We start from the raw sequence: 15,833 nt of genomic DNA, 5'->3' as shown, positions 1-15,833 counted from the left end.
GCTCTACTTGCTTATTCCCAAAGTCAACCTGGCAATCCACGTAAACCCTGTTCGTAGACAAGAGGTCTGTATCATTTCCTGTATTCAGGGGGGCTGATTTTCGAGCATAAATTAAAACGGGGATGTAGACGGCCACCCCAGCTACCCAAAGAGCAGAAATCAACGTCAAGGAAGGCGTCCGATGCTCTACGTTGGGCGTCACCCTCAAGGGGTGGACGATTTGGTAGAACTTACGGTGGTGGAGCAGCGCGAAGTGCAACATGAACCAGACGGCCAGGGAAGTCGTCAGCGCGGCTGTGAAGTGCAGAACTTTGCAACCCACCGAGTCCAACGCGAAGCCAGAAGAGTAAACAATCTTCATGACGTTCACCACCAAGTTTTTAATCAGGTGGACACATACAAGGCTGAAGATTGGAAGAAAGGTGGCCTGTAAACGCCCGGTGATGCATTTCCTTGTAGAGTAAAATAAACATGTGTTTCCTATGACGCTCACGAAGATGAGAACAGCACAGGCGGCGATCTCAAGCACGTCTGCAGCTGCCTTCATGATGACAGGGCGAATCAACTCTCTGGAATGTCTTCTCCTGGCTCTCAGTCATTGGGCATTCACAGAACAGTGAAGAAATCTTAAGTGAGAGGACTGGAATTTCCTCTTAAATCACCCTGTTGACAAAAATCACCAACCAGTACCACACTAACAGTTGAAATATGGCCTGTCATAGCATCCTGCTGACTCCACTGACGAGTTACTGAAAACAGAACCTCTTGTGTCTCAAGAGGTTTCTGCTTTACCTTCTCCAGGGGACTGAGCAATAATGAGAGATCATTAGGAATAATCACCTAATTGAAGGTTCTCAGAAATGTATTTATAGCACTGAAATGCAATTTCTTAGGTAGTTCTTAACAACCCCAAGCAGGTGAATAACATTAAACTTCTGACACCCAGTCCAAGATGGTCCGTGGTCAAAACTAACTCTTTCCCTCCAGGGAAAATATTGACAAGCAGGAGTACCTGAACAGCCTAGAAGATTTTCAAACAACCAAAGGGCAAATTAAGGATGAAGAGCATGGCAAGAACGAGAGAGTTATGCACGTACGAAGGGGACCCACACACACCCCAAATTGGGATTCCCTCACCCCACCCCAAAGCTATGTATTTAACTAAAAAGAAAAAAATGTTATCACCTTCAACGCACTCTCCCTTACCCTCAATACATTTGTCAAATCTGCAATTCCATTCTTAGAAACATTTTTCAAAACCATCTGTTTGGATGGCTGACAGCACCTGTCTTATTTTTTTCTTCACCTCTTCCACATGCTCAAGTCACTGTCTTTTCATGTCCCTCTGCATTCACAGAAACAAAAAGAAGTCACTCTGAGTGAGGTTAGATGAGTAAGGTGTGTGGAGCAAGAGAGACATGCTGCTTGTGCCCCAAACTGGTGCACTCAGATGGCTGCGTGAGCAGTGCTCTTCCATGGTGGCAAATCCAGTCCCCATTCTGTGACAAATCAGGCCTTTTTGTTACACAATCTTTTCAGAAACTTTAAATAGAAAGCTTGATTAACAGTCTGACCTGGTGGGATGAACTCCAAATGCACTGTGAGTTGACTGCTGCCATCCCTCCAGACCAGCCCGTGGAAAAATAGCATAGCCTTTAGGGACTTGCCTGAATGTGCCTTAATGGAATTTTGGGTGCTAAAATCCCATTGTCCCTAGTCACATCCTGACTGCCTTAGTCAGGGGGCCCTGAACCAATCCTGTAAACTGTCTAACCGTCATGTTCCAATCATGGTCCCTTTCCTGCTTCTACGTTCCACGTGTAATTGTGATGTATTGGTCTGTGGCCAACCGTGCTTTCTGACAGCTACCCTCACCCTCTCCCATGTCCCTTTTAACTCTCAGGATCTCTGTCAACCCTTGGATGCCATATGACCTCACAGTAATGATCTCCCTCATCTGGGCAACTTGCCTTCCTCTTTTGTCTGGTCTTTTCCTGTTTAAGACTTAATAAATGTTCTCCTTAAGTTATATTTGAGATTAGGGGGTATCTTTTGTGCTCTGAAACACTACTAAGATAGGTAGCCACCCCATGAGATAGCTAGCAGGAACTATCTAGATCTTTATCAGAGTACCTCCACCCACACGTTCCTTCCAAAGCAAACAGCTGCTACTGCAAGGGCAATTACAATTTGCCAAGTAGGCCATCCCTGCATTTAAAATCAAAATAATGACGATCCAAAGTAGTAATTGTAACAGAATAATGCTTATATTATGTCCTGTGAATCATTGTGTTGATGTGTGTGTTCACACGTGTCATTTCACTTAATCTTCACAACTGTTGTAGGCATTACCATCCTCCCTCCTCCTTCATGAAGAAATGGAAGACCAGCGAGTCATTTGCTCACCGTTGCTGAATATGGGGAGAGCGTTCAAGCTAAGCAGGCCTGACTCAAAACTCCCCGTTCTAAATCACTGTCTCTCCAAATGCGCTGCCAGACTGTAGATTTACTGCGCATCCAACGTATGCTGACGAGAACGCACTTCTTTTGAGAAGAGCTTCCTTCAGTTTATTAGACGAAAGGTCAGATCGCTTTTTGAGTGGCAACAATCTTCAATGATAAGAATGAGTCTTAAGACTGAATAAGCACAGATATTCAGAATGACTATGAAGGACATTAAGACCTCATCTGGAGCAGTTTGGGCACGACATGAGGCAGGACCGATGCTTGGGGAGAAAGAACAGAGGTCAGCAAAAACAACGACAACACTCAGCTACGGGAATAAAGTGGCTGCAGCAAGCGGTGACTGCAAGGCTTTTGCAGAACCAGCCAAGTGCGTTCTGTCGAATGGAATGACTGTGGTTCAATAACGCTCGGGGATTATGTCTCTGCTAAATAAATAGTATGCATTAGAATTAAATTTTAAAAAGCAAACAAATCTGTTGCTGTTGAGTTGAGCTGGATGATGTCTCCCTGTGTTACAGAGTAGAAATATATTCCCCGAGGTTTTCTTGGATGCAATCTTTATGAAGCCCTGGCGGCAGGGCCATTGCCCATGGAATGCTAGCCACAAGGTCAACAGTTTGAAACCACCAGCTGCAACAAGGTGAGGCTTTCTACTCCTGTAAAGAATTAAACCCACAGGGGCAGTTCTACCTTGTCCTGTAGGGTCGCTATGAATTGGCACTGAGTAGGAATCTTTACTCAAGCAGATCCCAGGCCTCCTTTCTGCAGTGCCACTAAGTGGCTTCATCTAGGTTAGTGAAACCAAAACCCACTGCCATTGAGTAGATGCCAACTCACAGCAACCCTACAGGACAGGATGGAACTTCCCTGTGAGTTTCTAAGACAGCAACTCTGCGTGACTAAAAGCCCCATCTTCTTCCCTGGGAGCCTTGTAGTTAGCGGCCCAATGCATGACCACTATGCCACCGCGGCTCACGCATCCGGCTTAGTTGATGAGATGAAGCCATTTGTGCCTCATAGGGATCTATTAAACTATAGGGGGAATAACATTAATTTGCTCGATTAACAAATAATACTTTCCTTTGTTTACTGAGGGACAGCAGGGCTAAACAAGTATTTTCATAAGAATGCGCTCAATTAGTTGTTTACTGAGAACCTACTGTGTGTCAGCAGGACCCTCAGCGAAGAGGACAGCACTCAGAAGTGTAAACCATCCCCCTTGCACCCACAGGCAGACGGTCTAGTCTTAAGAACACACTGAGCTGTATAAAATAAAAATATTTAAATTTTCATAATCATTCACCAATAGCGAATACATAATAATGAATAAATGGTGTAGTTTATGAGCTCAAGAAGAAAATGTTCACAGAAGGGAGGGAGGGATCAGAGTGAGTAATACTACTCTCAGCCTGAAAAAGTCCAAACTCATTGCCATCGAGTCGGAATGATATGGACGGTGCAGTAGTTAAGCCACTTGCCCTATCACAGAATTCCAGTAAAGCGCCTTTTGAAGGGGGAGAGAAAAGGGAAGTGGGAGCAACGCTTCCTGAATGATGAAGCAGAGACGCTGAGGAGGCTGAGGACCGAGGCAAGCACTCCTTCCTGCACAAAGCCCATTTCTCAGAGGCACAAATGTGGCCCAGGGCCTAGAAGGCCCCAGAGGAGATACCAGATCCTTGGTCAAGGAAGGTCACTGTGCTGTGGGCAGTGCAAGGGAGAAAGATCAAAATCTCACTTTGAAAACCAAACACAGGGATGCCACTCCAAGTCTGCTGAGGTCATTTGAATACTGGGGAGTTCCAAGGTTCTCCATGGCTTCCATTTACTTTGGCATAAGATTTAATACAAAAAGAATTTAAGGGAGAATTTATGTGACCCAGGCTGTTTTCCAAATTGAAAACTGCTAAAGTTATTTAGAATTGACTTTAACTTGCAATCACATGTAAAGTGGTGCAGATGTAAATATTTTCCATGTGGCTTCAGGCAATCTAGGTTTCCTCCAATGCACATGTGCAACCCTGCTCTGAAGGATTTGGACTTTGAAATCTCCAAGTACCATGGGTTCCTCTAGACTAGAGCCCGTTGTCACTTTATCTGATGTCAGGTCAGAAGAGGAGTAAAATGCTGTCTTCATTTTGGCACGAGGGGGCCACGGTAGCATTAAGATCAAATGTTACATGCAGACTGGAGGGGTAGTGATTGGGTATATAATGAGTTGGTATTTAAATGGGTATATAATATACAAATAAGCCTTCTTAAAGGAGATGCTTGAAACGTGACTCTAAATCTGAATTTATGCTCGGGCTCTAATTTATTAATGAAGGTCAGTAGACACTATTTTGGGAAAGGCATGTCTTCTTCAGCGCGTAACACATCTGAAGGAACAATCCACTCATTCACAGAAAGATGGCCCTTGAAAAGTTCACTGGCCAGGAACAAATCGACGTTTGCATTTTTATCTCGAACAAAACGGTGGGAATGATCAAATATTTTATTTTTTTAAATCAATGACTGCCCAGAGTTATTTTCAGTTCTAAGGCAGTGATTTTTGTCACCAGTTAGGGTAAGGCTAAAACCCCCTAAACCCCAAATTAGCAGCGAATGGAGAGGAACTTCAGGCTGGCTGGGGCTAGAGCAATTAAACGGTAATTGCCTTTTAGATATACTAATTCTATTACTGGGCTAAGTGCTGGAAGAGGCTGATAAGAGCTCCCGGCCACTCTGCTGGGAGAAGGGAGCTGAGATTTATTAAGCTTGGCACTAAGCTGGCTCCTTTACATACGTTATCCCCTGAAATCCTCCCAATCACCCCAGGAGGAATTATTAGCTTCAATGCAGCTGAGTCATTTGCCCACTTGGTTCCAGTTGGTAAATGATTGAGTCAGGAATGCCACCAGGGCCTGCGCGGCTTCAGAGAGCAGTGGGCTGGCAGGGGCTTGGTTAGAAATAAGCAGAGTGGGACTTCTGGACATATACTACACACAAAACCTGGGAGACTTGGCGGCAGAAAAAGATGTATCTGAGAATGAGGACAAAGGCCAAATACTGATAGAAGTCGGAATCAAGTGTGCACCAAAGCTGTTCTCTGTGAGGAGACCTTTGGTACCTCTCCCTGCTGCGTGGCAAAGGGAAGCTTTCAGGCAGAAGCTGAGGCAGCTCCAATCATGGACTACGTGATATGAGGCCATCGAACATGCCTTGGCTTGGGTCAGGCACACCTTAGTCTTCAAAGTAGCATCCTTGCTTTTCAACACTCTAAAGAGGTCTTGTGCAGCAGATACACCCAATGTAACTTTTGATCTCTTCATTGCTTCTTCCGTGAGCACTGATTGTGGGTATAGCAAGATGAAATCCTTGACAACGTCAGACTTTTCTCCATTTATTATGATGTCACCTTTTGGTCCAGTTGTGAAGATGTTGAATCGTAATCTGTACAGAAGGCTGAAATCCTTGATCTTCATCAGCAAGTGCCCCAAACCCTCCTCAATTTCAGCAAGCAAGGTTATGGCAAGATGTTTGTAAACCTCCCTCCAATCCTGATGCTACATTCTTCTTCATACAGACTCAACAAGTACGGTGAAAAGATACAACCCTGACACCTTGCCTGGTTTTAAATCATGCAGTATTTCCTTGGTATGTTCACACAACTGCCTCCTGATCCATGTACAGGTTCCTCAAGAGCATAATGAAGTGTTCTGGAATGCCCATTCTTCTTAAGTCTATCCACAGTTTACTATGGTCCACATAGGCGAATGCCTTTGCGTAGTCAATGAAACACAAGTAAACATCTTTCTGGTATTCTCTGCTTTGAGTCAAGGTCCATCTGACAACTCTTGCTCCACATCCTCTTCTGAATCCAGGCTGAACCTCTGGCAGCTCCCTGTCAATGTACTGCTGCAACCATTGTTGGATGATCTTCAGTAAAATTTACTGGCAGACATGTCAGATCAGTGATATTACTGTTCAATAGTTTGAGCATTCTCTTGGGTCACCTTTCTTTAGGGTGAGTGCAGATATGGAGCTGTCAGTCAACTGGTCAAGTAACTGTCTCCTAAATTTCCTAGCATAGATCAGGGTGTGTATCTGGGGTATTATAAGCTTGTTGAAATGTTTTGTTTGGTATTTCATGAATTCCTGGATCCTTGTTTTGGTTAATGCTTTCAAGCCAGCTTGAACTTCTACCTTCAGCACCATTGGTCCTTATTCACATGCTACCTCCTGAAATGGTGGAATGCTGACTAGTTCTTTGGGGTAGAGCGACTGTATATTCTTTCCATCTTCTTTTGATGCCTCTGCATTGTTCCATATTTTGCCCAAAGGATATTTCAAGGTTACAAATGAGGGCTTGTTTTTTTTCTTGATTTCTTTCCATTTCAGATATGCTCAGCATGTTCTTCCCTTTTGGTTTTCTAGATCTGTGCACATTTCACTGTACTATTTGGTGTTGTCTTCCTAATGAAAGTAGAGGGTCAGCAAAAAATAAAATAGGATTCAGAAGAAAGCAACTAAGCAGGCAGAAAGTCAAAGGGAAGAAGGGCCCCAGTACAAACGGCAGGACCTTTTAGAATTATTTTTGTGTTGAGATCCTTGAATTGTCTACACCTTTTCACGGATGCTCTCTTTTATGTGTCTCTCCATTGCAGAAAGCCATTGAGCAGTATTATTTTTAATTGCGGATCAAAAACTGCAGTATGGATTGCAACTCAATGCAAAGACAATCTAAATTCTTATCACTGGACCAATAGGCACCACCATGGTAAACCGAAAAAATATTGATCATTGTTTTCATCTGCCTTGGATCCAAAATCAGTGTCCACGGAAGCAGCAGTCAAGAAATCAGCACACATATTGCATTGGGCAAATCTCTGCACAAGACCTCTTTAAGGTGTTGAAGAGCACGAATGTCACTTTGAAGACTAAGACACAGCTAGCCCAAGCCATGTCTTTTCAGTCATCTCATATGCTGTGAAATTTGGACAATGAATAAGGAAGACCAAAGAAGAATCAATGCACTTGAATTATAGTGTTGGTGAAGAATGCTTAAAATACCGTCGAGTGCCAGTAGAACTAACAAATCTGTCTTGAAAGAAGTACAGCCCGAGTGTTCCTCAAAAGAGAGGATGGTGAGACTTCACCTCACAGACTCTGAACATTTATCAGCAGAGACCTGTCCCTAGAAAAGGGCGTGATGCTTCGGAAAATAGAAGGATAGAGAAAATGAGGCGAGCCCTGAACAAAGTAGAGAGACAGTGACGGTGGCAATGGGCTCAAACATAACAACTGTGGGTGAGAGTGGCACAGGCTGGCCAGCATTGCATTCTTCTGTACATAAGGTCACTGTGAATCAGCATGCACAACAGTGTAATCTCATCATTTCATCTTAGGGAAACTTTGAAAGGAGCCTAATGACTGTGTGATGCCATACAGCTTTCTAATGACAGTGTTAGGTGGATGGCATTTAGTCCAAATGTTCATTAAACAACACTCATCAACACTGAACATCTCATTTTCATTGTAAGTAGACAAGGACATGAATAAAATTATTCAAAATATGCATACATGACGAATTGAGTTGTGTCACTCTAAAATATGTACTCAAGTCCTGGCTTCTGTGGAAGTGACCCTATTTGGATCCTTTAGTTTGTCCTGTTACTGAAATTATATGAGAGTAGGATGGGTCCTAAACCTAATCACTTCTGAGCTATAAAAAATGCAGAATAGTTACAGAGACACACAGAATGGGAAGAAGTAAATAGATCCATTAACCAACAAAGACAGATCCACTTGGAAGTTCAGTTACACTAAGACTCACTTGTAGCTACTCAAAACAGAAATACACCCCCGGAATCCGGACTTCTGGCCTACTGAATTGTGAAAAAATACATTCATGTTTTCTAAAACACTCATTTGTGGTGTTTTGTTATTGTTGTTACTGTAGTGCTAAGTAAGCAAGACAGCATCTGAACATTTAAGATCTTTAGTACAAATCTAAGATTTGACACATCTATCTATGTCCAATATCTGAATGAGAGTTAAGCATTAATGCTTGTTGTTTTTTTTCCCTCCAGGTACTTTATATACAAGGAGACTCTAAAACCTTCACAGAAGAATGAAATTAAAAGATAATTGAATTTTTCCATGAAATTTTAAAGCCCTTTTAATGTTTAATTCTTTAAGAGAGGGTTTTTCATTTCAAACTTATAAGTCAGTCAACAGATTAAAAAACTAAATCCCTCACCAGTTTCTAGCACTTTCCTAAATTCTGGAAAATGGGGATTTTTCTTTATTTTTTCTCTCTCTTTGGCACCAAGGCCATATTAGATGCTCAACTTTAAAATCTATGTTTACTTTTAGTTCTGTACACTCTATACCCACTTTCACTTCTCCATGGCCCAAGTCTCCTGAGTGATGGATGGCAAAGGGAACCAATGTCAACTAAGACCATGGTCAATCCCAGCCACCTTGCATGGGGCCTTCCCACTTCCCAGACCAAGTCCTTTCCACACAGCCAACAAACCAACAGAGGAGAGAAGACAATATGGCCTTGGAGCTACTTGCATGACAGCATTGAGTGCAACCAGGAGTGTGAGAACAAACACAGGATCCAGAGTAGCTAGAAGCTCAATTTAATGTTTTTAAATATACGTCTTTCCCTCTTGTACATATTTTTGTCTGGGTCTGAAATCTTTATTGAACATTTCAAACTCTAGTCCCCAAGGTGAAGAGAGCTAAACCACATGCTGGTGCATTATTTAGTTTGCTCGCACGGCTGCTTGTCATTCGATCATTATCAGGAGGGCATTGCCACGGCAACTGAGTGTGGTTCACACGTAACTCAGCCTCAGTTGGACATTCTGCTTTATTTTGTTAAACTCCAGCAGAGTTCTTGGCTCACATTCTTGTTTCTGCGAAAGAGAAAAAGGTAGGCATTTCCCCCCACCCTTCGCCCTACCCCCCCTCCATTTAATATAACTCTGTGCTTAGTTACCAGTTCTCTGACTTCAACCATTCTATTCTTATCAGTAAGCCTTAAATCTTCCCTATTCTAATCTAACAGAATTCTCTTCAAGTCAATCCTGTCATACTAGATCCTCTAAATATTGATGAACTTAAGAGGGAAAACTATCTATCTACTCCATTTCTGGGGGTTTGAAAACACTGATTCCGGAATCGTCAATACATGCCCAATGTGGAGAGCCACGTTGCTTGTCTTAGTTAGTCCGTGCTGCCCTAATGGAAATGCCCCAAGTGGGGGGTGTTAATAAACAAACGTGTTTTCCCACAGGTTAGAGCCTCGGGGTTCAAGTGAGGACACCTGCTCTCAAGGCAGGCTTTCTCTGTGTCAGCTTTGCTGTGGAAAATCCTGGTCCCTTCTGCTCGTTTCCTGGCTCCTTAGAGATCTCCCTGTGTCTTGGCATCCTTCTTAGTCCAGCTCTCTTCTGGACACAAGAATGACTGGAGATAAACACGACACTAATCAGGCCTCATTAGCATAATAAAGACAGCTCATTCCCAAACCGGATGATAATTACAGGCATAGAATTTTCAACACGATTTGGGGGAAGGCGCAATGTAATCCAACAACATACGTATTTCCATCACATTCTTGCCAGATGTCTACCCTATCGCACAGGTTTACAGGCATTTCAGTCAGGGAGACTCAGTGTTGTCATCTAGCATAGGCAGGTACATTTTACCTTCAAAGGTATTGTGAAGATTCAGTGAAGTTGCACAGGCAACGTCTGTGGAACAGCGACTCAACAACATCAGTGCTTGAGTAGATATTATTATTGTTTTTGTTATTTTTCCCACCTGAGAGTGACAATCCACTTCTCAGCAATTAGAAAAGCTACAGTCCTGGAGGCTCCAAAGTCACTCTGTCCCTGGAACTTAGTCATTCTCCATTCCCTGTGGTCCCCAAATTGCACCCGCCTCTCAGAGGCACGCAGTCACAGGGGCCAAGCTGCATAAGTATTAATGGACAGTTTTACACACAGTTACACGTTGATTGTGAGGATACAGGACCAGGGAAGCAAGAAAGTCCCCCTTGCTCTACGTCTGGCTGTCATGAGTAGCTGATGGTGGAAGCAGAGGACTAAATAATGCCTATGGAGCAATGTTCTGAAAATCCTCTGGCGCAGCACGAGCAAGCCTGCTGAGAAAGGTTGTTCTGGGCACCTTTAGGTCAGTGATAGGGCTTCTCACCAGAGGTGCCAATAACAACACAGGGAGGCCCAGACATCCAAATCCCCACAGTCCCAAGGTTGCTTAAAAATAGAATATGCATTTTATGGTGAAAATACTTACCAATGAATTGTTTTAAAAAAACATCCTCACTCAAAACTACTTCCTGCCCTGCATCTCCCCAAGTGTCTCGACATCACTGGAGGCCAGTGGCTCATTGATGGGGGAGTTTGCATGTGCTGGCGCAATCCAGCTCAAGTCCAGTGCCAGCGGAACCAAGGCGAAATTACCAATTTCAGAGATGGTGACAATGAAGAACTGCTTGAAGCCTACCTTTGTTCACTAGAAACTTTAGAGCAGTTAATAATATCAGAAAGGACTATCAACAATGTTGGCGATGAAAACAGACGTTTCATTAGAAATGGTGTGACTATCAGAGGCAAAAGAAGGACTTCAGGCCACTTGATGAATCTCAAGAACATTTTTCACAAACATGGTCAAGTCTCATTACGTTCTGGTGGTGTAGTGGTTACAAGCTGAGCTGTTAACAGCAAGGTCAGCAGTTCAAAACCCCCAGCCACTCCTCAGAAGAAAGATGGGGCTTTCTACTCCTGTAAAGAGTTGAAGTCTTAGAAACTCACAGGGGCAGTTCCATCCTGTCCTATAGGGTTGCTATGCACCAGCGTCGACTCAATGATCGTGGGTTTGGCTTTTTAATTTTATCATTATGTTCTGTTTGAATAAATTCCAAGGAGAACTTGGATAGCCTACTCACGTGCTGGACTGCCATTCAGAGGTGTCTGTGAAGGCAGCTTGGGGGTCTATTTCAGAAAGACCAGAGTCTCAAAAACCCGATTGAACAGCTCTATGAGGTATCCTGGGCGCATGGAGCTACACCGTGAATCGCAGCTGATTCAACACAACAAACCACAACATTCAAGGCTGAAGGTAAATTTTATTCCACACTGGCACAAGTTGGCTTTGTTCATAGCTTCAATTTAATTTCTCAAGGCAAATTCCAATTGGATTACCCCCTCTGTATGTATTATGCAAACACCTGTCCAGATTTTAGTGGCTGCAGCATGTTAGGAGTCTTTTCTCGTTCCCAATTATTCTCAGATACTGAGGACTCACATGAAAGTGTGCATTACAGATTAGTGACTAAACACAAGCAAACCTTTATTTATTGGCTACTCCATCCCTGTTCCAAAACCAAACCTACTTCCATGGAGTCAGTTGACTCAGCAAACCTACAGCACAGGGCAGAACTGCCTTCTGGGCGTTTTTGAGACTGTAACTCTTTATAGGAATAGAAAGCCTTACCTTTCTCCCGCTGAGCAGCTAGCGGTTTAGTGGTTTCACACCCTTGATCTTGTGGTTAGAAGCTCAAGCATAACCACTACTACACCAGGGCCCTCCATCTCTGTTAGGGACCATAAATGCAAAAGGAGGCTTCGATGTTATAAGCCGGTGCTGTGGGTTTGGGAGAGACAGATGTCATCGATATCTAGAAAGGGAATCTTTCTTGTAGTACACAATGTGAGATGGTTAACTACAGATTAGTTAGGATGCAGAAGTGAGCCAGTGTTTACCTTGTTTATTGAGTTACCAAGTAACTGGTAGAGGAAGGACTGAAACCTGCATTGATCATGAATCTAAGACTATTTCTGCTTGAGGGGTCAGTGTATGTGGGCTGGATGTTGAAAGCTGGTAGAAGCCAGTAATCCCCCCCCCCCCTTTGCTTCTTAAAAACAGAGAACAGCACTTTTCGGCTCAGTTACTAACACAACCCAACCCATCATCAGCCTCTGAAAGATTAAAGGAAATTCTAGTTTCCGCTGCATGCTGAGCATCCTGACAGTTACAGATGAGACGGACTCACATCTCCGATGTGCTTCAGCCTGGGCCAGTACAGACATCTGAAGCACTTTCAAGCATGCTTATGATCTGCTTGGTGTGGAATAGTCTTTCAAGCAGAGGCTTGCCATGCTACTAAACACGTAGTTCTCAGGGAGCCAGAGCAATTCTGACATCAAAACATTAACAAAATCGAAAAAGAACTGTGGGAAAGTGCTTACAGGTGTTCCCTGCAACAATGTTTCCCCACTCCAGCATCCAAAAGGCCAGTCACCCCGCAGATGATGAACACTGACTGCATAAGGAGGTCCTTGCTTTGCAGGCAGGCTCTCAGGCAGTGCTCTGTTCCACACGCAGGAGTTCTGGAGAAGCTGACAGCGTTCTCCAAGGGGGCTAGCCACTCGTGACGGGATCATTATGAATTCCTAGCCTACCCATTCATAGGCTGCTTATCATTCAGTTCTCAAAGACATATTAAGCTACATTTGCTCATAAAACTAAGATTAAGCTGCTTGTTGCTAATAGCCAGTTTCTCCTAACATCTTATTAAACACAAGCTACGTCGTTGTCGTCGTTGTTGTTGTCAGGCGGCTTTGGGTCAGTCTTAACTAGAGCGGCCCTATGCTCAGCAGCAATGAAACACTGGTCCTGTGCCAGCCTCACCGTTGTTTCTACGCTTGAGTCCAGTTTGCAGCACTGCGTCACCCCATCTCCAGGTAAGTCTTCCTCTTTCCCCTTCTCCTCCACTTTACCAAGCGCGATGCCCTTTCCCAGGGACTGGTCTCTCCTAATAACCTGCCGAAGACATTGAGGGAAATCTCACCATGCTTGCTCCTAGGCAGCTCCCGGCCGTACTTTCTAGCAGGCAGGGCGGCCTGGTCTTCTGGAGACCCAGAGCACATCAGGATCTGACAGTGTGTCAAGAGTTCAAGTATAATACGTTTCTAGAGTCCAGAGTGCAGAACAAGACTCAAAGCCCAGCAAATTGCTCTGGACTCAGGAATTTATATCACTATCTTAAAACAAAAGGGACAAACTCTTGTTTTTGAACCCATTGTGAATTCAAAAATAATTTCCATACATACTTCAAGAAATGATTTCTTATCTAGCCAATTTAATCTGAAAAAAATTTTCAATCTTCTGTAAAATATGTTTACTGGTTTCCGAGTGGTGTGATAAAAATCAAAGCACTCTAAGAAAGCATTAAAGCGCTAAAAATCTAATGTATTTCATTGAGGTGATTTGTTTCAGAGTAGACACAAATTCTAAGCCCTGGATTGCCCTCTTTGCTACATAGATTCAGAAGTTTCTCTGAGTTCAAAAGTTCACAGCAACAATTTAGAAGGGTATTACCGCTGACGCAAACCAGGAAAACGTGCTGCTCTTAATCACCATGCAACTCATTACAGTCGTCAGGCCGCAGCAGCTCTCCCCAAGCCCGCAGGAGATTGGGTGCCCAGCTCCTGCATGTCGAGACACCAGGAAAGACTGTGGTTTCATACAAGGTAAGCTCAAGGGAAAGGGGGCCATAAAGAGCAACTCCGACACATGTATTCCAGTTTTATGACTTTGGGAAAATGCAGCCTTTAGAGAATATTACAAAATTGTAGTTAAGGCTTGAAGGAAATGAGGCGACAGGTGGTAAGCAGAATTTGAGAAATACCTCCCCAAACTCCCTGTATGGATTAAGCAGCACATTTTGATTTTTTAAAAATCTTGACATGTAAGCAATATTTAGGGCCATGGAGGAGGCCTTCTCTTCCCCAGAAGTACGGCAGCTCTTAGTCATTGAGATGCGGCAGTCATTCTTCCACTTCGTCCGGTTAGTTGGTCCCTCTGCCTTCAGCAGTGAACAAGGAGCTCACCGGCTGGCATGGAGCTGGCCAATGGAGCTCCCGTGACGTCATGGGTTCTATCTGCGCTGCCAATGTAGGCACTCTTCAGCACAGGTGCCAATGAGCAACTTGAAACGCACCGAGCATCAGCAAGGAACTGAACTTCGCATTTTATTTCATTTAATCTTTAAAAAATATAAATGGCCTCAGGTGGCTCAAACCAAAAAAAGCCAAAGTCACTGACAAGCAAGTCTACGCCGACTTATCATGATCCTATAGGACAAGGCAGCACGCTCCCGTGAGTTCCTGACCCTGTCACTCTTTATGGGAGCAGAAAGACCCATCTTTTCCCCATGGAGCAGCTGGTGGTTTCAAACTGCTGACCTTGCAGTTAGCAGCCCAGTGCCCAAGCCCTTATGCTACCTGATCTTCAGCATAGTTCTAATAGATTCATCATACAATAATCATGTGAACAAATAATGATATAGGATATTTTCAGATTACATTTTTTTTAAGCAAGCTGAGTAGACCGGAAGGATAGGGCTGAGTTCTTTCAACATGGTGGATCAAGAAAGGATTCTCTATAAAGGTGACAAGGAAGCAGAGACCTGAATGACGAAAAGAAGCAAGGCACACAGAGAACACGGGGAAAGAAGATTCTTGGTCAAAAGTCAAGGTCAAAGCTCTGAAGTGGTAGTGAATGTAGTGGAGCACTCCCGCAAGAGGGTGGGTAGGGGAGAAGGAGAGGGTATTAGGGACAGGGCAGGCTGTGAGCATCCCGGGCCACGGCTGTGGGGCTTGTGAAAAGCAGTTGAATCTGCTCTGGTGTGCAGGACTCAGTGGATGGTTTCAAGTAGAAGAGTCTCGTGGCACACGTACGCCACTCGATGGAGACCAGAGTCAGGAGTGGAAGATGGGAAGCACAGTGGTCAGTTAGGAACACTGCCAAGTCCAGGTCTGATGTCCCAGTGGCTTATCTAGAGTAAGACCGGTGATTAGACCCCGACTATGGTATGAGCCACAACCAACAGGCCTTGAGGAGGAATTGTAAGTGAATGCATACATGTACGTGAGAAAGAGAAGGAAGAAGTTGAAGATGATTCTGAGATTCATTGCAGAGTTTATCCCACCACCAGCCAATCCTAGGGAGAAACTGGCCTGGGAGCCCTTGAACAGGAAGGGCAAACGTGCATTCAAAAACTTCATGTGTGTCTGTGTGCTTCAATAAAATGTACCCGGTTATTTCAAAGAGAACTTCCTTAACTTTAGACATAAACATATGAACGGTTCAATGACCTTTTAAAAAGGGCTCCAACATGGTGTTGTCGCTAAATTACACTTCATCGTCTTACTAGCACGATCTACATAGAGTGGAGCATAAATAAGTGCCAATCACCTGGAAAAGCAGTTCTTCTAAACCACAGTCAACATGGATCCCTTCCTAGCTGAAGGCCTGAGGTGCAGACAAGTCTCTCACTACATGTCTTGCTT

General features: G+C 43.9%; 1 protein-coding gene across 1 annotated transcript in view; it reads right to left on the bottom strand.

The window, feature by feature from the left end:
• The window catches only part of SNCAIP (synuclein alpha interacting protein), a 115,391-nt gene extending 114,914 nt beyond the window's left edge, over nt 1-477 (bottom strand). The window contains exon 1 of the mRNA XM_075543093.1: nt 235-477. The gene's annotated coding sequence lies outside the window, so the exon portion shown is untranslated. The remainder of the gene's footprint in view (nt 1-234) is intronic.
• Between the last annotated feature and the right edge of the window lie 15,356 nt (nt 478-15,833).

Source organism: Tenrec ecaudatus, chromosome 2, assembly GCF_050624435.1.
Source record: "Tenrec ecaudatus isolate mTenEca1 chromosome 2, mTenEca1.hap1, whole genome shotgun sequence".
Classification (NCBI taxonomy): Eukaryota; Metazoa; Chordata; class Mammalia; order Afrosoricida; family Tenrecidae; genus Tenrec; species Tenrec ecaudatus.
The sequence above is the reverse complement of the archived record's forward strand: the minus strand, read 5'-3'. Positions and strand labels throughout refer to the sequence as shown.